At 35.3% G+C, this 23,519-nt stretch overlaps 1 pseudogene across 1 annotated transcript in view; it reads right to left on the reverse strand.

The window, feature by feature from the left end:
- LOC143240930 (zinc finger SWIM domain-containing protein 5-like) overlaps nucleotides 1-23,519 on the reverse strand; it is a 119,386-nt pseudogene that overhangs the window by 33,728 nt on the left and 62,139 nt on the right. The window contains exon 2 of the transcript XR_013022058.1: nucleotides 17,436-17,544. The product of XR_013022058.1 is annotated as a zinc finger SWIM domain-containing protein 5-like (transcript). The remainder of the gene's footprint in view (nucleotides 1-17,435; nucleotides 17,545-23,519) is intronic.

Below are 23,519 nucleotides of genomic sequence, written 5' to 3' on the forward strand. Positions count from 1 at the left end.
TACTGTGTGGTGCAAGGAAAAGTCACAAAGCTCACTGTCATTTGAAATTTTGCATTTATCTGTTAATCAAACATACAGTATACAATTATAGAAAGGTGAGTATTATGGAGAGTTGTAATGGTATGTACTATGCCTTTGAAGCCTCAGTCTGGTCCCAGAGTTTGATTATATACCAATAATATGGCCACCCACCCTATATGGCCATTAACTGCTTAGACTCACAGTTGGATGGATAAATGGGTCTGGACTGTATTTAGGGACTTATCAAGTGTTAATAATTAAGAATGTATCAAAAGTCATAAGTCAGATATGTATCAAGTATTATTACTCAGGTAGCTTTTAATGATACTGACTGCAGAATGATAAACAAAATTTTGAAATTTGCAGATGACATTAAGATTTTTAGGGTGGCTAACTGTATCACAGATGCTACAGACTTACCGAGATACTTATATCATTTGATTCATTGGACCAATATGAGGCTTGTGATGTTTAGATATCCAAAATGTAAGGTGATGCATGTAGGTCTTCACAATTCAAATTATTGTTATAATTTAAATAGAAATACATTAAGTACTGCAGTTAAAGAAAAAGATCTTGGTGTGGTAATATAAAAATTACTTAAGTCATCTAAGCAGTGTATTGTAGCTCACAATAGGGCTAATAGGATCCTGGATAGCATCTGTAGAAATAATAAATACAGGACATGGGATATTATTGTTTCACTATCGGAGAAGGTTCACAGAAGAGCCACTAGGATACCTGGGACAGTAGGACGGTCCTACAAAGAGAGATTAAAATCTCTAAACTTGTTTTCTCTGGAGAGGAAAAGGGTTAGAGGAGATTTGACTGAGATGTTTAAGATTATTAAAGGTATTGATAATATAGATCAATCAAACTTGTTTGCATTTAGCAGTAAAAATAACAGGGCAAGAGGTCATGAATTTAAATTCTGGCAGCATACATGTTGTCTGCAGTTTACACAGTATTTTACAAAAAGGGTGGTTCACTTTTGGAATGAGTTACCTTTGAGGGTGTTGGATACAGAAGATTTAACTGAGTTAAAGAACAAATTGGATGGCACATCAGTAGTAAGAGATAGTCATAGCTGGGAGCTGGAATGGACATCCCTGATGGGCAAATAAGCTCTTTTTGTCCTTTATAATTTTATGAAATTTATTAAATGTATTTTTTATGCAATATTAGCAATGTTATAACAATGTGTTTTAAAAAGTAGTTCAGAATAACTAACATAACAATATAAGTTCAAGTGCCCAAAAGACAGGAAAACTGTCATTGATTTAAAGATCACTTTCAAAGTTCTAGTTAAAGAACAAACTATTACAACATAAACAGAAAATTTTATTGTTATATGTATTTACTCTGCAGTTTAATAACAGAAATTAATCTTTTTTATTTATATGTTTTCATTTATGTCTTGTGTAGTTAGATAATTTTAAACAAATTGTATGTGTAAAACTTAACACATACTCATTTTGAAAAACAATTATCCAACAGTGTTAATCAGATTGTATGATAAACACTAGATTAACTAGAGAATTATATAATTACTGACCAATTTTGTTCCTAAAAAAGGTTATAACAGTTCTGATGAATTAGTTACTTTCTAGTGACATAAATATCTGCTTATACCATTCAAAACCATAACAGATGTGGTATTAGTTCTGACATATTAGGTTTGTTTGGCTGACATAAATATCTAACTATACTGTTGAATACCATAACCAAAGTAGAAAAGTTCTGTCATGTTAGTTATGATTGGCTTACATGAAAATCCAATTACCTACAATATTAAATATCATAAGGAAAGTAGTAACATGTTCTGCTTACATTAAAATCCAATCAATTGCAGTATCCAATACCACAAGGAAAGTAGCAGCCAATCTTATACATAGTTACATTCTGCTGACATGAATATCTAAGTATATTATCCAATACCACAACAAAAGTGGTAAAAATGATGACAGATTAGTTATGTTGAGGTGGCATGAAAATCTAACAAACTGCACTGTCCAATACCATAATGAAAATGGTAACAGTTCTGACAAATCATTTTACGATATGCTAACATGAAGATATAATTAATGTCATTATCCAATACCCCAAAATACTGGTAACATTTCTAATACATTAGTTATATTCTACTGATATGAAGATGTAACCACATTACTTAATATCATAAAGAAAGTAGTAACAGATCTGACACACTAGTGACACACTGCTGATATTTTTTATTTTAAGATTAAAATTACTTTTATTAAACAGAACATTTTCAAATTTTACATGTGAAACCTTTATAACCACCAGATATTATTAAATATGTTTATAATCACCAGGTAATTATTAAATACATTTATAACCACCAGATAATTATTAAAGATGTTTATAACCACCAGATAATTATTAAATACGTTTCTGAAAATAAACTTTATATTTTATCTATTATTTTCACTGCTGTATCTTTGTATAGAAATAAATAAAATTACATTGTTTTCTTTCTGGAATAACTACAGGTTATAACTCAAAAAACAAATGTCTAATCCAATCATAACATTTTACCTATATATATAATATTGACCTTTCAGCCACAGCTGGCTATCTTGATAGAAGTTACAATGATGCAGTGCTTTGTGCACTCATGATACTATATCTAAGGATGTAAAACTGGCCTTTACAAAGTGACCTCTCTTGGCTATGTTTTAGAAATTAGAGGAAATAATTATCCCATCTACTTACAAACTTTGAACTTGTACGCTGCTTGTCATAGGTTGCTAAGTATTATAGCTTTGCATGTAAAGGATGTGAAACAAAATAATTTTTATAGTTTTTTATACACTTTTTGAAATAACCAAAAATCATAAATTGCTACATCAATATCACAGAACTGTACTATAATTTATTATCAAGCTTAGTGACTATGCTGTATTTGAGTTTAAAATAAAAGAAATGAAATTTCAAGTTCACTCAAATTTCACATTCTGTTTTTGACTCCAAGCTTTGATAGAACAAGTTTGGCATTCAATAATTTAGTTTTGCTGACAAAGCCATCAGGGTTACATTCTGGGTTTTTGATTGGTTATTCTCATGCTATTGAAAAAAGTACCTGTACGTAAGTATGACTTTCTAAAACTGGAAAAAATTGTGTGAGGCCATTGTGTTTGTCCAGTACAACTAGCAATAGTTCAGCAAATAGAAAGGATAGGAGGTTCTTATTTAAAACTAGCTTTTCAATATTGGTAGTTTGACTACAGTTTCCATAAGAAACTACAGACATTGTACTTTGACATCACAAGTATCAAATTTAAACCAATGCTGCATTCAAAATATTGCATGATACAAAAAATTGATATTTAGATTTGTTTATATTTACTTTTAAATTAAGAAATTAACTAATGGATCATAATTTGATACCAAACTTATTGACATACTTTCATAAAATAATAGTTCAATAAAATTTTGAATGCAAGTCAACAAACACAATATGACATGACATTTGACCCACAGCAATAGAGTTAATGAAATTAAAAATCAATGTTTCAATATACCACTAGATACCCTCTGAAAACAATTAATTTTGAAAAACTAAAAAAATACCACCATCAGAAACTTTTAGTTCTGTAAGCAACAAAATTCTTAAAATCTGTTTTGTATATATTTCAATATCCCAGTTCCATTTGAATAATAGAAAGTTATAATTTTCCTATATTGAAAATGTATTTTGGATAGATACTTTCCTCATCTCACAAAAGTAGCTATTTTAGTTCAATGCTGCTTTCTATATGCAAACATTTTCTTTATACATGTCACAAGCCTTCTGCTAACCCTCCATTGGAATTACTATATTCCAACATGTCTCTTATGTAAATCCCCAACAGTCATCTCTTAACCAATAGCAGCATGATATGCTTAAGTGATACATATGACTCGACCCACACTCCTCTAATGAATCTTCACTTCAAAGTTTGGCAGATTATTTGAGAACCAGAGAAAGGGAGAGGAAGGGTGGGAAGTGTGAGTAGAGGTAAATACCTACTACAAATACATTTTCTATATACGTAAATTATAACTTCCAATACAGTACTAACCTCTCTCACAAAATTAGCTAAAATTTCACATTAAGAAGAAGGAGGAACCCATGTGAGGAAATGAAAGAAATGCATCCCAAATTATCTGAAAGCTATCCCTGACAATGAGAAAGAAATATAGATCCAAAGATCAGAAAGAGGGGAACCTCACCACTTCTGAATCTTGTATACTTTTCATCTAAGATGCAATTAGGGAGTTGTAGAGTGACTATGGTGCAACAGACCATAGATGGTGAGTCAGCTACACCCAAAACCTCCACTGACATTAAAGCAAGGGCAGGATGAGAATCATGCTGCCTTCACCTCAAACCCAAGAAGCAGGGATTAAGACCTGCACCAATTTATGGATATGACACAAGTACCATCTCTGATCTATCAATTCACCACCTGACATATAATACCAAGAGGATGGTTACTGTATGAAACCAACTTGCAAGAATTTATGGTGAGTGGTTTGCTCTAACCTAAAACTTCTTCCCTGGGTACTGAAATCCACATGAAGGTAGGATGAGGCCTCCCAATCAAAGAGGCAAATTGCAATTTCAATGACTCAACCCAAGTGTTTATGCAATTGGTATCAGTATGCCACATCATCCAATAAGGTAATGGCTCGACTCCAGTGTTTGTGTAAATAGAATCAGAAGACCATGCCATCCAGTAAGGTGATAACTCGACTCCCGTGGTAGCATAAAGGGTATCGGGAGATCACGTCATCAAATATGGTAACAGTTCAACCCCTCGGGAGTCCAGGTCAATCAGCAAAGTGATGGCTCAACTCCTCTGGAGACCACACCTCATCTACACCAGCAGAACATCCCCTCCCTACTATTGACTGAATGGTACCAGTTCTTTCTTTGTGAAACTCATTCAGGAGGGTGCCTCAATGGCCAACTACCCCATCAACTTGGAAATGGAAGGTGGTACGAATTCCTATACTACACTTGAGGGAAGGAGAGTGGCAATGTGGTGGAGAGTCTGGAGAAATGGGTGGGTGACCATGAAACCTTGTTTCAAAAAGCAGAACAAACCAAGGTATGGCACTTATCAGTAGCAATCACCTTCTGCTTTACCCATGCAGTTAGTGTGTGGTATGGTCTGGGATGGCCATATTTATGAAGCAATATATCATGCAGTCATTCATCAATCTTGTGGAACATTCCATTTTGACAGTGAGTGTGCAAAGCCATGGAAAATATAAAGCACAAGTCAACATGTCTATAGAGTGCAGATTTAAAGAATACCTGGTCAGGTACAAATTGCTACAGAGAAGGATCCATGTGTAAAAAAGTAGAGAAAGGCCCCTGAAAATAGAAATGAATAAACCTTACCAGATAAAGTTACATCAGATTTTGAGGAAGAGTCACAGATTGCAGACAAAGAGGATTGGTTGATTGGTTGATTTGGTGTTTTATAGCACAAAGCAGCTAGGCAATCTGTGCCAAACATCCAGTAAAAAGTTAAAATTAAAGTAAATTTAGTAAAATTCATAAAAGAAATTAAGGTAAAACAAAACAAAGTTTAAAAAACAACAAAAATAGCATAAAACCAAAGTTTACATCTAGTCTGCAGCAGTAAGAGGAAACTACAGTAATACAAGTTGAAAAGGATTTTCAATTATCATAACTCACCAGGAAGACTAATAGGTAAGTACAAAAACCACCGTCAGTTACCTGAAGTTGGCCTTTCCAGTCCTTGGTTCTGAAGTTATGGCCATTTTCAGAAAGTAAAGAAATAAAAGTTTTAAAAGACTTGTAGCAAAATTTTAATAATAACTTGCCATGATGACTAATGGGTAGTTCAAACAGCAGCAATAGACACCTGAAGTTAGCCTTTCCAGTTCTGGTTTCGAGTTATTTGATGTTACGGCCAATTTCTAATTTCAAATCAAACTAGATGGACTGTGATTCTTAAAAGGGAATCATATTGAAAAAGGTCTAATGTATAAATTTAAAAAAATAAATGGTATTAAAAAGATAAATGGCCTTTAAAAAAACTATAAACATTTCCAAGGTGGACAGTGTCGCCATCACCAATAACACTATCTAACGTTATAGATAAACCTTGGGACAGAACATGTTTAAAATGGTGCCATCGTTGAGAGTTGTAACGATGGCAAGAAAGTAAAATGTGGCTTATAGTGATCTGAGTCTTACACAGACTACACATTGGTGCATCAGTTCCAGATAAAAGAAAATGGTGAGTTAAAAAACTATGACCAATGTGTAGTCTAGTTAGAACAACTTCCTCTTTCCGATCCTTATGGAAGCAAGATGGCCAAAGTCCAATATAGTGTTTTATTTGGAAAAGCTTGTTTTCACATTGCTCACTCCAAGACGACTGTCAGCTGGTACACAGCCGAGCCTTGAATACAGGATCATAGTCCATGTATGGAACAGGCACAGCAGTGATAGTGCCAGAGCAGATAGATTTAGCTGCAGTGTTGGCGAGCTCGTTCCTGCAAATACCAACATGGTCTGTTATCCAGAAAAACTAAATGTAAGTAAATGTTAAAAAAAAATAAAACAGTCGGTTTTGAATACTGGCAAGAACAGGGTGAGAACAAACATGAAGCGATTTCAGAGCCAGTAGAGAACTAAGCGAGCCAGCATAAATAGTGCAGTTTGAGTACTGTTTAGCTTCTATGTGATACAGAGCATGAGAAATGGCATAGAGTTCAGCAGTGAACACAGAAGATGTAGAGGGGATTCTGCATGCAGCCACTGAACCACAACAAACCACGGCAGAGCTGGCACCGTCACCCAATTTTGAATCATCTGTATAAATAGGAATGGAAGGATGGTTTGAAAGATGTACAACAAATAACAGATAGCATTTCCAATCAGGAGTGTCTGCTTTTCTCAGATGACATAGAGATAGGTCACATTTGGGGACTGTAAAAAGCCATGGTGGGATGGGCTGACCAGTGGATACAGCAATGTTATTCAAGGACAGACCCAATTCATCCAACTGCACCTGGATATGAAAGCCAAAAGGAACAATGGCAAGTCTTCTGTTCTGAAAAAGTATGGCCCACCAAGGAAGGAAAACACAACCCCAGGTGGGATGCTCTGGTAGAGAATAAAACTTTGAAGCATACAGTAAAGACAGTTGCAAATGGTGGAGGTGCAAGGAAGGTTCATGAGATTCTACAAATAAGCTCTGAACTGTGGAAGTGTGGAAAGCCCCAGTGCAAAGCCAAAGTCTTTGATGAAGAATGGAGTCCAGCATCTTTTAGGCCTAGGTCCTGGCAGAGCCATAGACCAGTGATCCATAGTTGATTTTCAATCAAATAAGAAAACAAGATATCTTTAACACAGAACATCATTCCACTCCCCAAGTGGTGGAAGAAAAAACATGAAGGATGTTCAGTGCTCTTGTACATTTGACTCGTAGCTGTTTGATGTGTGGTATAAAGATCAGCTTATGGTCAAAGATAAGCCCCAAGAACTTTGTCTCAGGGACCATAGGCAGCACAACTTCACTAATATGGAGTTCAGAATCAGGGAGAATACCTTGTTGGTGGCAAAAGTGCATGCAAATGGTTTTAGAGAGAGAAAAGTTAAAGCCATTTGCTGTGTTCCGCTTCAGTGAAAGATTAAGGGCAGCCTGTAGCTGCTGCTCAATATACCTCATGTTCGACAATTGACATGAGATGTGAAAGTCGTCAACATAGAGCCCGTTTGCAACAGCAAGAGAGAGTTGTTCAGTGATGGTATTAATCTTTATGCTGAAAAGTGTGACATTCAAAACACAGCCCTGAAGGACTAAGTTCCTGTAGAAAAGAACGGGAAAGTGTCAAACCCACACAAACTTGGAATCTCCTGTCCATTAAACATTTTTTAATAAAAATGGGCAAATGGCCACATAACCCACCTACCTATATGGAAGTTTTACAAATTGCCATAGCTCCATGCTGTATCATATGCCTTCTCAATGTCAAAGAATATTGATACAAGATGTTGTTTGAGAAAAGCTTCTCTGATTGACTTTTCATGTTGTATCAGGTGGAGCACTGTCATCGGAATCCACACATGATGGGTAAGAGGAGGTTGTTTGATTTGAGGAACCAAACAAGAAAAGCATTAACCATCCCTTCTAAGGTCTTACAGAGGCAGCTTGTTAAAGCAATTAGACGAAAATTTGAAGGAATCTTTGGATCCTTCCCAGGCTTAGAGAAAGGTAAAACAATAGCCTGGTGCCAAGCATCAGGAAAAACATTCTCCTGTTAGATCCAGTTAAAAACAATCAGAAGAATAGCAAGAGAAGCAGGAGAGAAATGGCACAGCATTTCATAGTGTACATCATCAGGTATAACTGATATACTGCCAGACTGATGAAGGGCCAATTTGAGTTCCACCAGTGTAAAAGGACAATTATAGTCATAGAGACAATCAGCTCAAAAGGAAAGAGGTGATCACTCTGCCCAAGTCTTAGTGGCTAAGAAGATGAAGGAAGAAGCAGAAGTGCTAGATACCTGGCAAAAGCTTTAAACTAGAGTATCTGGCCATCAGGAAGCAAGATCGAGAGGGGAAGAGAATTATATTGCCCAATGACCTTTCGAATCTTGTCCCACATGACTTTGGAACTGGTTGTAGAAGATATGATGGGTGTGAAGTTAATCCAAGATTCCTTCTGGCTTTGACGTCTCACCCACTGAGCATATGCACAGACCTGCTGGAAAGTGATGCAGTGTGAGAGTGCAGGATACCTATGAAAAGTATCCCGGACCCATTTTTGAGCCTTCTGTGCCATGTGGCAGGCACGATTCCACCACGGATGAAGATATCATGAAAAACGTGTTAAAGTTATAGGAATACACTGAGCAGTTGCTTGTATAATGCAGTCAGTTACTGCTGCCACGCAGTTGTATACTGATGACTTACAGACGATGGCAGGATCAAGTTTTGTGAGCAGTGAAAGAGGGCCAGTTTGCTTGATCCAGCTTCCACCAGGGCACACAGGTCAGGTGGCACTGACCATGGCCAGTCTCTCTAAAAATAATAGGAAAATGATCACTACCTTGTGGATTATTGTCAATCCTCCATGAAAAATGGGAGAATAATGAAGAGGAGCAAATTGAGAGATCAATAGCAGAAAATAACTGACTAGGTGTGTGAAAATAAGTAGTAGAACCAGTATTGAAAAGAGATAGGTGATCAGAGAGCATACACTCTATAGAACAACCACTCTTATCAATATCAGCACTTCCCCAGAGGGGATGATGTCCATTAAAGTCCCCCAGGATTAAAAAGGGAGACAGCAAATGTCCAATGAGAGTATCAAGGTCTGACTGATCTTACGCCTCTCCAGGTGGCAGGTAGAGAAAACAAACAATGATGGTATGACCCAAAGAAACATGGATGGCTACAGCCTCTAAGGGTGTGTCGAGTGGCAAAGACAAAGTGGGCACATGCTAATCAACTGAAAATGCAACCCCTCCATGTATATTCGTCCATCACACAGCCTCTCATTTCTGTGCAAAGAAAACTGCTGACAGGTGACTGTATCAGCAGGTTTCAGAAATGTTTCCTCTAAGGAAAGACATACAGGATAGTAGGAAGCAATCAGTGTTTTGATGTCATCCAGATTAGAACATAAACCTTGACATTTCCATTGTCTCAAGGTGGCCATTTTTACTTAGCTGTAGGTGAAATGGGTGGAGAACCCTTCTGTTTATGACCACATCTTTTTTCTTTACTGTCTTTATTTGAGGGAGGTCTATCGACCTCCATGGTTCCTGCCCTGGGCCGATTGGGCAGGTCTTTGCTGTTGGAAGAGGATTCCAGCAACTGAGTACATGAACAAATGATAATTTTGCATCTTGGGGTGGGAGAAGAAAATGTATCTGAGGAAATGCCTGTACCTGGAACTAAAGGAAGTGGATCTTGGGATTTGTTGGAATGTATGTAAGGAACAGAGATGGGTGTTGAAGTTGATTCATTAACTTTTTGAACCATAGAGGTCAGAAGACTTTTCATTTGTTTTGATAACAATTCTTTTGGAGGCACAGAGAAATCTGTCTGCACTCCTACTGTAGTTGTGGAACAAATTGTAGTAGTAAACATCTGAGATGAAGTGGTGGACAGCAACTTTCGAGCCTAAGGAAAAGTAATCTTATGAATTGTTTTCAAATGCTGCACCTCTTTTTCTTTCAACAATTTAGGGCAAAAATAAAAGTAGGACAGGTGAGAGCCATTGCAACTGATGCAATGAGGGTCCATTTCACACTCATAGGCATCATGGTCCTTGCCACCGCAACAAGCACATGTCAAAAAACCACGACATGAAGTCTTTGAGTGACCGAACTGCTAACATTGGAAACATCGGAGAGGATTTGGAGTGTGTGACTTTACCATGCAATTAAGATAACTTGCCTTGATGGTGGCAGATGGACGTGGTGACATAAATGTCAGAATGAGGACATTGGTCGGCACTATAATTCCATCTTTGCAAGTGAAGATACGCCTCACTACAGAAACTCCTTGGGTGGAGAAACCAGTGGATGTTCTTCAAATCCATCTCAACAATACCTCCTCATGATGAATTCAAAGTAGCATGAGGTGTAACCTCAATAGATATATCCTGAATTGCCTTTGAATGCAAGAGGAGTTCACTGTGTTGAGATGTGGATGTTTCCACCAATATGTCATCAGATCGAAGCTTCTTTACTGACTTTGGAGAGCCAGAAAGTCCCTCTTGAATGAAAAAGGGAGACATTTGCCCTAAAGGTATGTTTGAAAGAGAACGTAGTATAAGCAACTGAGGTACAGGTGTTGAAGACTTCTGCTCAGAATATTCAAGACATGGTCATTTACCCATGGACTGTTTTTCACTATTTTATTTAAGTTTCTATTTGGAGGGTCCATAATAAAAAAAAGGAATATTTCAGTGCCCACCGACCCCACCCACCATGGAGCCATACAAGGGGACGTGCTACAATATCAAACAAGGACACTGCAGCAACACCAGGGTTTCGTGAGCCCTATACCCAAACACCGACATCAGATACAATGTCCACAACACCTGTTGAGAACATCCAACACTGGTACTTGGTTGACCCTAGCCCAAGTGAACCAACCAAATGACCCAAGAGGGACCACTCCAAAACTGTCTGTCTACAGGAATTCAAGGTCAAAGTGGTGTGTTAGGGTTGGATCCCTCAACCACTAGGATCTTTTCCTCCTCTTCATGGGTCACCAAGCATGGCAAACACATGGGTGGATGTTTAGATCCCAGAGGAGGTAAACTGTAAGAACAGAACTTTCCCTGGGAGGTTCCTCACCATGTACAGAAATCCACACCGAAGGGGACAAAGAGGAAGGCATGATATGATAAAGCCAATGCAAAATAAACATAGTGGGAGTGATCCACACATCAGATTGTAAAACTTCATTCATTGGATGAGAAGTGAGGAAAATAGTGAGATGTCACATCTGATGGGAGGAAACCTGGAACAAGGTATGGGAGCAGGATGGTAGGGAAAAGTAGGCCACATGAATGAAAAGGCAGACCCAATTAGTAAGAGAAGAAGGTGAAAGATCAAAAAGAGAGGAGGATTACCATGGGATAAAAAAGTCAGTTGGGCATACCCTGAAAAGCAGCAGTACATGCTACATGACACAGATACAAAAGATTGTCTGGATCCAAGTCAAAGGTAAAGATGGGATATAGAAGTCAGCAACATAAGGGAGGAGGATGAACAACCCTCCCAAGCTGCTGGGGTCTTAAGGAGAAAGACAGGATAAAAGAGAAGATAGGTTGGATGATAAAAGGTATGTGAAACATCAATGGCAAACAAATCCAATGGTTGACATTCACAGGCTAAGAGAAGAAAGAAATATGTTTTCTAGGTCAGAAGAATTAAGGAACACAAAAAAAGTAGTTCTAACATGGGCATGGAGGACTACATTAATGTCTCAATCTGGAAGGGCAGGATTCCTGGAAGGAATGCATGAGCATGGTGAGAACAGAGTAATTAAAAACCTTATAGTCTTAGGAAAAATGGAAGGTATGGGATAGGGCTGCCCATAGCCATAAAACAAAGACCCACAGGTGAGAATTTCTAACAAACTAGGCCACAGAAGGTTTATCAACAGGAAATCCCCTATTAGCAGGTCAACAGTGGGAAACTTTTTACTTGCCTTGGTATACTTCCATGGAGAATGACCAGATGGAACTAGCTAACAAAGAGGCAACTCGACATGTAAAACAGGATCATCTTACTAAGGACTGGACATAAGCCAGGCATGAAGATTGAGGATGTGAAGACTTGGATGTAGAAAGTGGGAACAAGGCTGATAACAAAAGGAAGGAGAAAGTGGAAGAGGGACAAGTGGTGAAAGGAACATACAATGTAACCTTGAAAACCAAGGTTGAGCTAGCCAATAGGAAGAAATCAAAAGGATCCAACAAGGAGTGGACAAAAGATAAACTGATGAAGTAAGTGGATGGGAGGGTACACATAAAGATACTTGTGGGACCAATCCTGCTGAAGGTATCAGCTGCCAAGCATGGCAAACACATGGGTGGATGTTTAGATCCCAGAGGAGGTAAACTGTAAGAACAGAACTTTCCCTGGGAGGTTCCTCACCATGTACAGAAATCCACACCGAAGGGGACAAATGTGGATGTGATACAGGTGTACTAAAAAGGGACAACTTGGTACTGAGGCCTGTGACAAAGGCATTCAATTGAGAAAACCTTACCAGTGACAAAGATTCTTGAAAATGAATGAATCTAATGGCCCTGCCATTAAATATATTTGGTTGGAGTGGAAAAGACAATCCATGGATACATTGAAAGCACTCAGAACATGACATGTGTGGGGCCATTATAAAAGATCTAATATCCAAAAATAAATATCTCTGAACAATGTGCCACCACCATAGAACTGTCTAAATGAATTATAACCAGACAGTGATTGGCAAGAATAAGGAAGTGATGCAATGCCCAATGCACTGACAGAAATACAAGAACACTGATATGCAAGACAGTTTCATCCATGGACCAATGGTAAAAAGCTTCCTCATCATTGATCAATGCCGTCCCTTCTGTGAAAAGAGGTTGATCGAGAAGAAGGGGCAAAAACATTATACTTGCTAAAGTATGGGATTTGTCCAGCCATCACTTCAGATAGTCTTTCACAGAAATAGGAAAGAAAATGGGGTGAAAAGAGGATCCCAAGCAATGTGTCATCATTTGCACAGCACTCACCGAAAGGATCTCTTATGGGCATGACTGAGAAATTAGGGCAATCATGAAGGACCACAACAACAATAGAAACTTGTGAACAGTAATTGCTGAGCCACCAGGGCATAGTGAAAGGAAAGACTGAATGAAGACATAAAGGAGAAGGCAGAGCATGACAGATATTTGTGTTGAAAAAGACCCCAAAATGGACTAGATATTGAGGGGGGGTCAAAGAAATTACTTCTCCAGTTTGATCACCAGTCCACCCATGTTGTTACAGAAAACAGATGATGAGTATAAGTGGCCAATTCCTGCTCACAATGAGCCAGTCATCCATGTAAGAATGAAATTGTATTCTCAAAGCATGGAATTGATGTGGAACAGTCCATACTATAGAACAAAACACATGAGAAGCCAAGGCAAGTTTAAAATTGGTAAACTACCCTGACATGGATAAACTGATGGTAAGTCCAAGATCAATGTGCTGTAGGGATATAGAGGAAAGTGTTGGAGACATCTAACATTATCATTCATAACTGTAGGGAAAAGACTCATCTCAGGGTGAGAAAAGATTCCATATTGCACATGGAGAGTGCAATGAAGAAGTTGAGATAAACTGATGACATGCTGCCAACCTCTGGTTTTCTTGGGGACAATAAAAAGATGGAAATAAAACCATGGAAGGGTTATAAGCTACATATATTGCCTGCTGCCAAAGCAATTCCCAAACCACTTCTGATAGATCATGGTAAGTCACGGGATCTCAAAGAGAAAGGATGGAAATGGAGCAAGAAAAAATAGGAGGTAGGGAATGAAGCTGGATAATGAATCCTTCTGACAGAACTCATATTACCTAGTGAACAGTGATGAAAGGACACTAGCAAGGAAGAAACTCCCACCATACCTGAACCCACCAATACTGTTGGCAACAGGGGTTGAATTATCAAAGGACTTATCAAAAAAGTACCATGATTAGAAGGAATGGGCAAGGACTGGAAGGATGAAGAACAGGAAATGGGAATAGGTGGCATGTGAGGCTCTGACCGAGACAACAGGTTGATTGCTGGCAAACCAATGACATCCAGAACTTGAGAGTTTATGGGAATGTATCAAAGATATAACATCTTAGAAAAGGTACAAGACATAACTCCCTGAGATATGTTGAGAGTAAACAAAATGAGCCAAAACAGCATTCTGACCTGTAATGTTCCCACAACAAATAAACCATGTATGTAACACCAGAATTGAAGAAGAAGTGCGAAGAAAGATATCATAATAGGTCGATTAAGGTAAAACACAGACAATAACAAGACTAATATTAGATTTGGAAACTGCCCCACAAACAGGTAACAATGAACCTGACAATGACTGATGTAGAAAGAAATAGTCTGCACGATGGTAAGAAAGGGTAAGCTGACCAGAAGTCCTTGAGGGGTTTGACATGCCGATCCCCTCATTTAATTGTGAGACAAATTTATCTGCATATACCTGAATACTAGGGGAGAAAGGAAAACCCAAACTGGTTGGGAAGCTTGTTCATGTAACAAGGAAGAATAAGGAGAATAAAAAAAAAGAGGAAAGAGATAAAACATCACAAATCAAAGACACAAAATTCATAAAGACTGAATTATGCCTAAATGGTTCTTGTGGTTGCAAATTGAAAAGAACAGCGAAATCAGGAGGTGGAAAAAAATGATCAAACTCCTTGTCATTCTGAGCAAATTTTGCCAACTCAAGAGAAGCTTGGACAATGTCTGAAGAAAAATATTGACCCATGTAGTGCTTAATCTCCTGACATATAAAAGCAGAGGCAGATCCACCATTAGGTATTCCAAACCTGAGAGAAAAAAAAAAAGTCATTGGTGTGGTCCCCGAACTGGTAACATGAACTTCCCAATTCATTACACAGGAAAGGGTTCACAAAATTCAAGTGCAGAAATATGGTGAAAAGAATGTACTGGTACAAAATAAAACCAAAAAAACCCCCTTCATGTGAAAAAAAAATTTTTTTTGTTTAACCCACTGGAGGCTTTAGGTACACAAAAGAATAAGATTTGACTCGTACACTGCCAAATAAGAAGTGAAGATTATTTGATAGAGGAGTGTAGAGAGAGTCACATACATCAAGTAAGCATGTGACAATACTACTGGTTAAACCTTTTGCAGTGGGTCATGGGTCAAAGTTCATACCATTGAATTTGTTAACTTGCATTTAAAACTTTATCAAACTACTAATTTATGAATTTATGTCAATATGTTTGGAATTTTGATTATAATTCAAACTTTAATGTTATATTGAGTTAACTTCTTAATTTAAAAATGAATATTAAAAGAACACATCTAAATATCGATTTTATTGAGTCATATGAAATGTTAAATACAGCATTGTTTAGATGTTTCTGATGTTAAAATACTAATTCTATAGTTTTGTACAATTTAGGAACTCAAATTACTAATATTATCAGGCTAGAATATCAAATAAGAACCTCATATATTTTTAGTTTACTGAGATATGGTTTATGTACTGAATCAAACAAGATGGCTCCCTTCAACTCTTTCCCTTTTTTGAAACAGTCCCTCATATACTCTTACTACAGTATAGGACATGTGAATAACCATTCGAGAGCTAAGGATGTCCTCTTTGTGGTTTTCTCAGCCTTTTTAATCTGTGAAAAGACTACCATGTTATTTTGAACCAAGGTTTCAAGGAGGTGGGTTGTGTCTTCAGTATGCTCGAAGTTTCATATTCTTTAAAATCTAAAGCTTAATAAATTATAGTGCAATTATATGGTATCAGTATAGTTACTTATGATTTTTGGTTATTCATATGTATATTTAAAATCTAAAAAAAATTTGTTTGATATCCTCTAAGTGCAAAACTTTAAAAGGCTTAGCAATGTATGTCCAACAGCAACTAAATTCAAAGGTTGTAGTGAGAAGAGATAATTGTTTGTTTTTTTACTTCTAGATTTATTGTTCTATATTTTAAGAAAAATAAGTTCAATAATTTATTTCAAAATAGTAATAAACTGTATACATATATAATGTATAATAAGTAAAATTTGACTGTATATTACAAAATACTACTACACTAAAACACAGCTAAGACAGGGAAGACTAAAATTCAGTTTTATATTATTGGATATGTAACATGATAGCACATGCACTACAACAATGCAAGTTATGTAGTGTTTTATAACTATGACTGGAAGGTCAATATAATAAAAAACAATAAATAAACAAGCATTATGAGACAAATTACTAAGACTAAACATTTGTATTTTAGTGTTACAATATGTAGTCATTCTGGCAAGAAAAAAGCATAATTTATATTTATTTCCTAATTTTTTATGATGGGTACAAAGTTGGTCACAATTGACAGACATTGTTAGAGTATAGAAAATAACATAAAGTCTTACTCAAAACAACCATTTGCAATGTATTTAAGAGGTTTTAGGGATTAAGCAAATAATATTTGAGATTTTTGGGATAAAGAATAACTTTCTTGATCACCACATAAAATCACTTTGCACTTAGACTAGTAACAAAACACTATTTTCAAAGAAACCTTTACTACAAATATTTCATTAAAAAATCTGATTTTTTGTTTACAAAATACTCGTAATCTTTACAAAAAGTCTACTAAATTTTGTGAAGATATACTTGCTGCATCAAATGTTATAGTGCAAATACTTAACATGTGGAAATGTACAGACAAACTTATTTATATTATACTGAGCCTATAGCAAAAAGTGGCACGCATAAAGAAAACGATTGCAAATAGAGGACAGCACTGAATTGAAATAGCTAATCTTGTGAGAAGTAAGTTCCATCTCAGAAATATTATATTTGTTACCTTCCAAAACTGATGTTAATGGGTTCCAACATATCCATTTCAAACAGGTAAACAGTAAAGTTCATGTTACCTTGAACTATCTTTCCATTCTTCCAAAATGTAACTTAGATAAACTTACATCCATCTCCAATACAGTTAATCAAAATGATTTAAATCTATTTGAAAAATACTACGGTGCACAAAATGAAAATGAATAAGGGGACAGCAACAAAATTCTATTATTATATCCTAAAATGATATGTTTTAAAAAAATCAAAGTTCCGCAAGAAAACACATTCTATTACCTGTCAAATGTAATGGAGACCCTGTGTCTTCTTTCTGATTGTGAAGAAAAACCTGAGGTGGTATTACTGGAAGTTTTTGGAGAAACCACAACTCCACTTAAGTGAAAACCTGAAAACATACAGAGAAAGTAATGAACACACACTTGAAAGATGACAAAATCAACAAATGATATAAGATTTCTACATGTAAAGTGCAAGTATTTGGTGAAAGAACTTTTAAAATATTAAACTAATGATGTCAGTATTAAAAATTTTCAGTTACTAATATGTAAAAATGAATTATTGATAGGCCACATCTATCTAGGAAGGTTTTCACATTTCAAATAGCTACCCCAGATATGTATCAGGTGAAGGCCTAAGTTAACAGCTTGAAACATTGTCTAAAACTTTGTGGACAAATGCAGTCCATTAAAAATTACTTTCGACTATACTCTCCACAGTCTAAATCTTCTCTCAAGCAAGTATTAATATGCCTTTAGCATTATATTAGAACAAGGCTTGTCCATTTTTTTCTACAATGTTTCCATACAGAGCTAAGTTTTTAACAGTTTGGATGAGATCAAAAGACAAGATAATTTTGTGGAAATCGACTTTAAAATGTCAATGAAGCATAATCTACAATAATTCTATGCTAGAAAACAGTAAATATATTGAAAATTTATCAGCTTTTATAACCAAAACATTTTTTGTATTTATAAATTAGCATCATACAATTAGAAATATTATGCAAATACAGTAATAAAATGCATGTAAACATGTATGTACAAGTTCTCCTTTTGTAAGTGATGTTCACTCTGGCCAAGTAACAGAAACATAGTAATTATGTGAGTAGTTTGCCAGAAAGTTTCTATAATGCAAGCACAAAAGAGGCTTGCTATATATATATATTTATCAATTTCACATGAACACTAGAGAGATATGAAGGTAACCTATATTATTTTATTGCACTGAAATACCAAGTTTTATTTACATAGCTCATCCTATGTACAAGAAAATATCTTGTAAAAAGACCCACAAAAAGTTAAAATAGGCAGTTTTCTTTACTTTAACTCACCCTTACTATAAGAGAGCATCATGTGGTAACCCTAGAGGAGTTTAAATTAAACATTCACTAACTGTTTATGCTAGCAGAATTCTTTCACTTAATTCACCCAGTGCCTGACAAATTATCTCATAATAAACATATAAAAATTAAAAAAAAAAACTCAATGGATAAATTAAACAAGCAGTCTTCTTTACTTATCTCACCCACAGTATGAGAAAATATATTGTAAGAAACCTACAACAAATTATAAAAGAAACAATTTTTAAATGTTTAAATCATTCTGAGTATAAGAATATGTCTTTTAATAAACCTACAAAAACTTAAAAACATAAATGAATAAGCGCCCAAACTGTTTTCTTCACTGAGTCTAAGAAAACCATTCTCTGACTGTAATATTAAAAAAAAAAAACTTTAAGGGATGAACCTAGGGTTTTTCTTCACATAGCCCACCTTGAGTGTTATTTTATATTAAACCTAAAAAGATTTAAAAACAAAACATACAAGTAATTTCTTTGATGAAATCACCCTGTATACAAGAAAGTGACTTTTAATAAATCTACAAAAATAAATGCTTTACAAGTACTGAACCAAGCAGTTGTCTATTTACATTGCACATTGTGTAAGAAACTATCTTGTTACAAACTTTCAAAGATTTGAAAAGAATACGGTTCCAGAATGATCAGTCAAGCAGTGTCCTATCTCATCACGATTATAAGAAAGTGTGTTATAATAAAACTGCAAGAAATTTAAAAAGAAAGTTTCTAAGAGTTGAAACGCATTTTTATTCGGTTAACTCTCTTGGTACATAAGTGTTTTGCTATAAACCTACAAAAATTTAGAAAACAAAACAGATTCTGAGTTTTAAAATACTTATTCTCATTTTTCTTTACGTAACTAACCCTAAGTGTTACAAAATATCTTCTTATACACATACAAAATGTAGAGAAATAAATTATTTTGAGTGTCAAAATAAGCAGGTTTATTTTCTTATTTTACCCTAAGTATAAGAAATTATCTTGTAATTTAAAAAAAAAGTGCTTTCTAAATGTTGAAATAAGACATTTTCTTTACTTGGCTCACTCTGAATACAAGATGATTTAGAAAAGAAGCACATTCTATGTATTGACACAAATTTATATTTTCAGAGCTCCTCTAAGCATAACAAATTATCCCATGATATACCTGATATATCTTGTAATAGAGCTACAACACTTCCAAAAAACATAGCTACAAGTGTTGGACCCAAAAGTTTTATTTTATCTACATTACTCCCAGCACGAAAAAATATCTTGTAATAAACCTACTACGTTTTAGTGTCAAAACAAGGACTATTCTTTATCTAGCTCACCCTGCATATGAGAAAATATCTTGTAATCAGCTTACAAGAATTTAGTATTGTAAAAATTAGTATTTGTAATTTACCTCTTTCAGAAAAAAATCACATCACTTCCTGATGGTTGAAACAAGCCATTTTCTTTATTTAGACCAACCTGAACATAAGAAAATATCTTGTAATAAATGTAGAAAAATATAAAAAGGAAACACTTACTGAATGTAGAAACAGTTTTCTTTACTTAGCTCAACATAAGATAATATCTTGTAATATACCTACAAAAATATAAAAAGGAAAAACTTACTGAATATTGAAACAAGTACTTATTTTTACTTAGCTCAGCCTGCATACAACGAAATATATTAAACTACAAAAAATTAAAAGTGAAACATTGTTTGCAGTAAAACAGTTTGTTTAGCTCATGCTGAGTAAAGGAAAATATGTGGTATAAGCCCTTCAATTATTTCAATAGGAAACATTTTATGAGTGTTGAAACAAGAAATTTTTCTTTTAACTTAGTTCACTCTGGGTATAAAAGATGTCTTGTCATAAACCTACAAAAAGAAACATTTGGAGTGTCCAGAGAAGTAGTTTTTTTTTTATTGAGCTCATTGTTAGTATATGAGAATCTTGTTATAACAATATTATAAGATTTTAAAAATGACGTACTTTCTGAGTGTTGAAAGTCAATATTTTTCATAGATGAAATGCATTTAAGATATATTCTCACCTCTCTACAAGACAAAGAACTGCCATGTAAATCCATGTGTGTCAGTCTATGATATAACAAAAATTTAAAAAATTGCAACATATTTTTCCTGTAACGTAATCCTCATGAGTACAAACATTTGAACACAAGCTCATGTTTCATGAACAAACTACAGATGTAAAGTAATCCTCATGAGTACAAACATTTGAACACAGGCTAACATTTCACGAACAAACTACAAATGCAGCAGATGTGGGGAGGAAAGGTGGTGTAGAGAGGTGATTATCAATCTGATATACATTTTTAGGTAAGGAAAATGTTAACTTCTAAATTTATATTAACTTCACTGAAAAATGCTATAAAACCACACTTAAGATGATGGAAGGGCTCATGTAGAAGATGAAATTACAAAGACAATACCCACGAGGTGAGAAGGTGGGACAGCTCTCAATGGTAAAACACACCTGTCTCAAGCAGGAAGTATACTTTGCTCAATATTATTGAAAAAACAGTTGTTAGGAGAGAAGGCAGAGCTTAAAAAAGAACCACAAGGTTTTTGCATGGTGCTATGTTGGACAAAAATGTAAGACTGTTCAGTCAGTCTTTATCTCTTATTTGGGCAAATAAACATGAGAGTTGTGTGACCAAGGGTACAAGTCAGGCCATTCTGTACAGAAGAAAGACTTATGTGAAATACCACAATAATCAGTTGCAGAGAGAGAGAGAAGAAATCCAGACATGTGTTTAAGGGAAATATCCTGGTATCTAAAGCTTCACATCACAGCCAACATGAAAGGAAGGACTGACAACCAACTTTTAGACTATTATGAATAAACCAAGGAAAAGGAAGGTATGCAGACCATCCAGGGTGTGAAGAAAAGTGTTCAATACCCCAAATTGAGTTATCCATCAATGGGAAGAACATTTACCACAGCATAAGAGTTCTGACTATAAAAAAGACCACTGTCAGATCAAGAGGGATAAATTAATATCTGATCATAAACTTTCTGTCTTTGTGGGAACAATGAAAGGAGAAGAGTGAATCTCAAAGAGGGATCAAGAAATTGTCCAATGGCATTTGAAACAAGTAAAGTGAAGGAGGAAAAGTACAGTAAAAACTCCTGAGAAACACCTGAGGAACTCAACAGTCCACCAGAAATAAATCATCTCCAAGATCCATGGCAAAAAAATGGTGCCAAAGATAGAAACAAAAGGACAAGGAACAGATGAGGAGAGATGACACAAAGTTGTATATGATGAGAAAACTGATGGGTCCACTAGTCTTAAGGGTAAAAGATAAAAATGAGCAGAGATGACTACTAAAAAACTACAACAGATTAAAAGTGCCAAGGTGATATATGAAATACCCTATAAACACATCACAAAGAAAAAGTGCAAGACAGAGGTTACAGAGAAGAGACAGGGATCAGAAGGTAAGGCAACTTGACAAGCTATGTTACTAAAATGAAGAAATCAAGACAGCTGGGGAAAAAAGGGAAGAAAAACAAATTTCAAGGTCAAAGTGGAAAACAGTTGTGTGTAAGTTGCCCAAATAAAGTTGACACTGTCATGATGTAAAGCCTCCTTATGAAGGTGAAACAACAGAATAAACAAAGCGGTTGTTTAAGCAATTGAGATAAGTAGGTAGAGAGAAAATGAAAAAGTAAGAAAAAGAAAAGATCCCTGAAACTAAATAAAATATTCAGATGAAGAAGGGCTATGCAACAAAAGAACCTGAGGCAGAACAATAATTAATAGAGAAACGAAACAAAAGACTGTAAAACCTAAGTAGTGAAGTATGAAACAAGGACTACCCTCTCCATGTTTGGAAAAGGGAAGAAGAAGCAAAAGCAGGCATGGAAACAATAGTAGTAAAACACAAGATGGGATAATTGTGTTCAGCTTAATTAAGTTAAACAGGAGGATGTAAATTCTTGAACAGAGATCAAAATGGAACCTATATTTATTACAGTGTCTGATTATTGTAAAATAGTGTTAAACACCTGAGGAAATGTCAGAAATATGGAAACATGGATACATAATCTGTTTAACCCATGAAATTTATACCGTAGTGTTCCATTTTTTAATTTCTTTGAGCCAGGTACAGCTCATGATGGTCCATAGGCCTAACAACAACTTCAGAATCTACTAGATGGAACCCTTCTATTGAAGTAAACAGCCAAAGACAACAAAAAGTGTCAAAAATACAAACTGATCAAAAGAATATCAAATTGAATAACGTTCAAATGAAAGCTCTGATACATACAATATTTAGTTCACTCAATGAAAGAAAGACTACACAATAAAGAGTGACAAAAAGTGAAAAGGATAACTATAAATATTCTAGTAAGTCTTATGAAAAATAAACATTTTCTGAAGAGAAATTGAAAAAAAAAAGAAAGAGTTATGTTAAAATGCTAGGACTCACAGAGAGGATGTGTTGCCTACCTATCAGTGGAAGGATATCGTCTAATGACAATAGCATCATAAGATGGCATATAAAGGGGTGAAAGTTTTGTTAAAGACTTGGAACATGCAGAAATTTCACAGTAGTGTACATAAGATAATAGCTTTCTTTGGTGCAGATGCAAGCATACTTCCTGAATAAGAGATTCTCTTTTACTTAGCTCCACCTATGTATAAGAAAATTTTCTAGTAGGAAATTTACAAAAACTTAAAAAGAACACATTTTGAGTTTTGAAACAAGCAGTTCTCTTTACTAAGTTCACCCTAAGTATAAAAACAAAAACATTTTATAATAGTATACAGACCAGAGAGTGTTACCAAGATAATTTTATGTCAATGAACAAGGATGATAAACCAATGCCAGAAATGCATGCTGGACAATCTGAATGAGTAGCTTTAGCTCTACATGTGTTTGAAGTTTCCACCCATATATGTATTAAAGTTCAAGTGTGTGCATGTTAACGTTGTTAGTAATTAGAAACTCTTTACTTGTCTCTAGTATTCTAGTGGTCTCATTATTATACAGACAGG

Source organism: Tachypleus tridentatus, chromosome 13 (genome assembly GCF_004210375.1).
Source record: "Tachypleus tridentatus isolate NWPU-2018 chromosome 13, ASM421037v1, whole genome shotgun sequence".
Classification (NCBI taxonomy): Eukaryota; Metazoa; Arthropoda; class Merostomata; order Xiphosura; family Limulidae; genus Tachypleus; species Tachypleus tridentatus.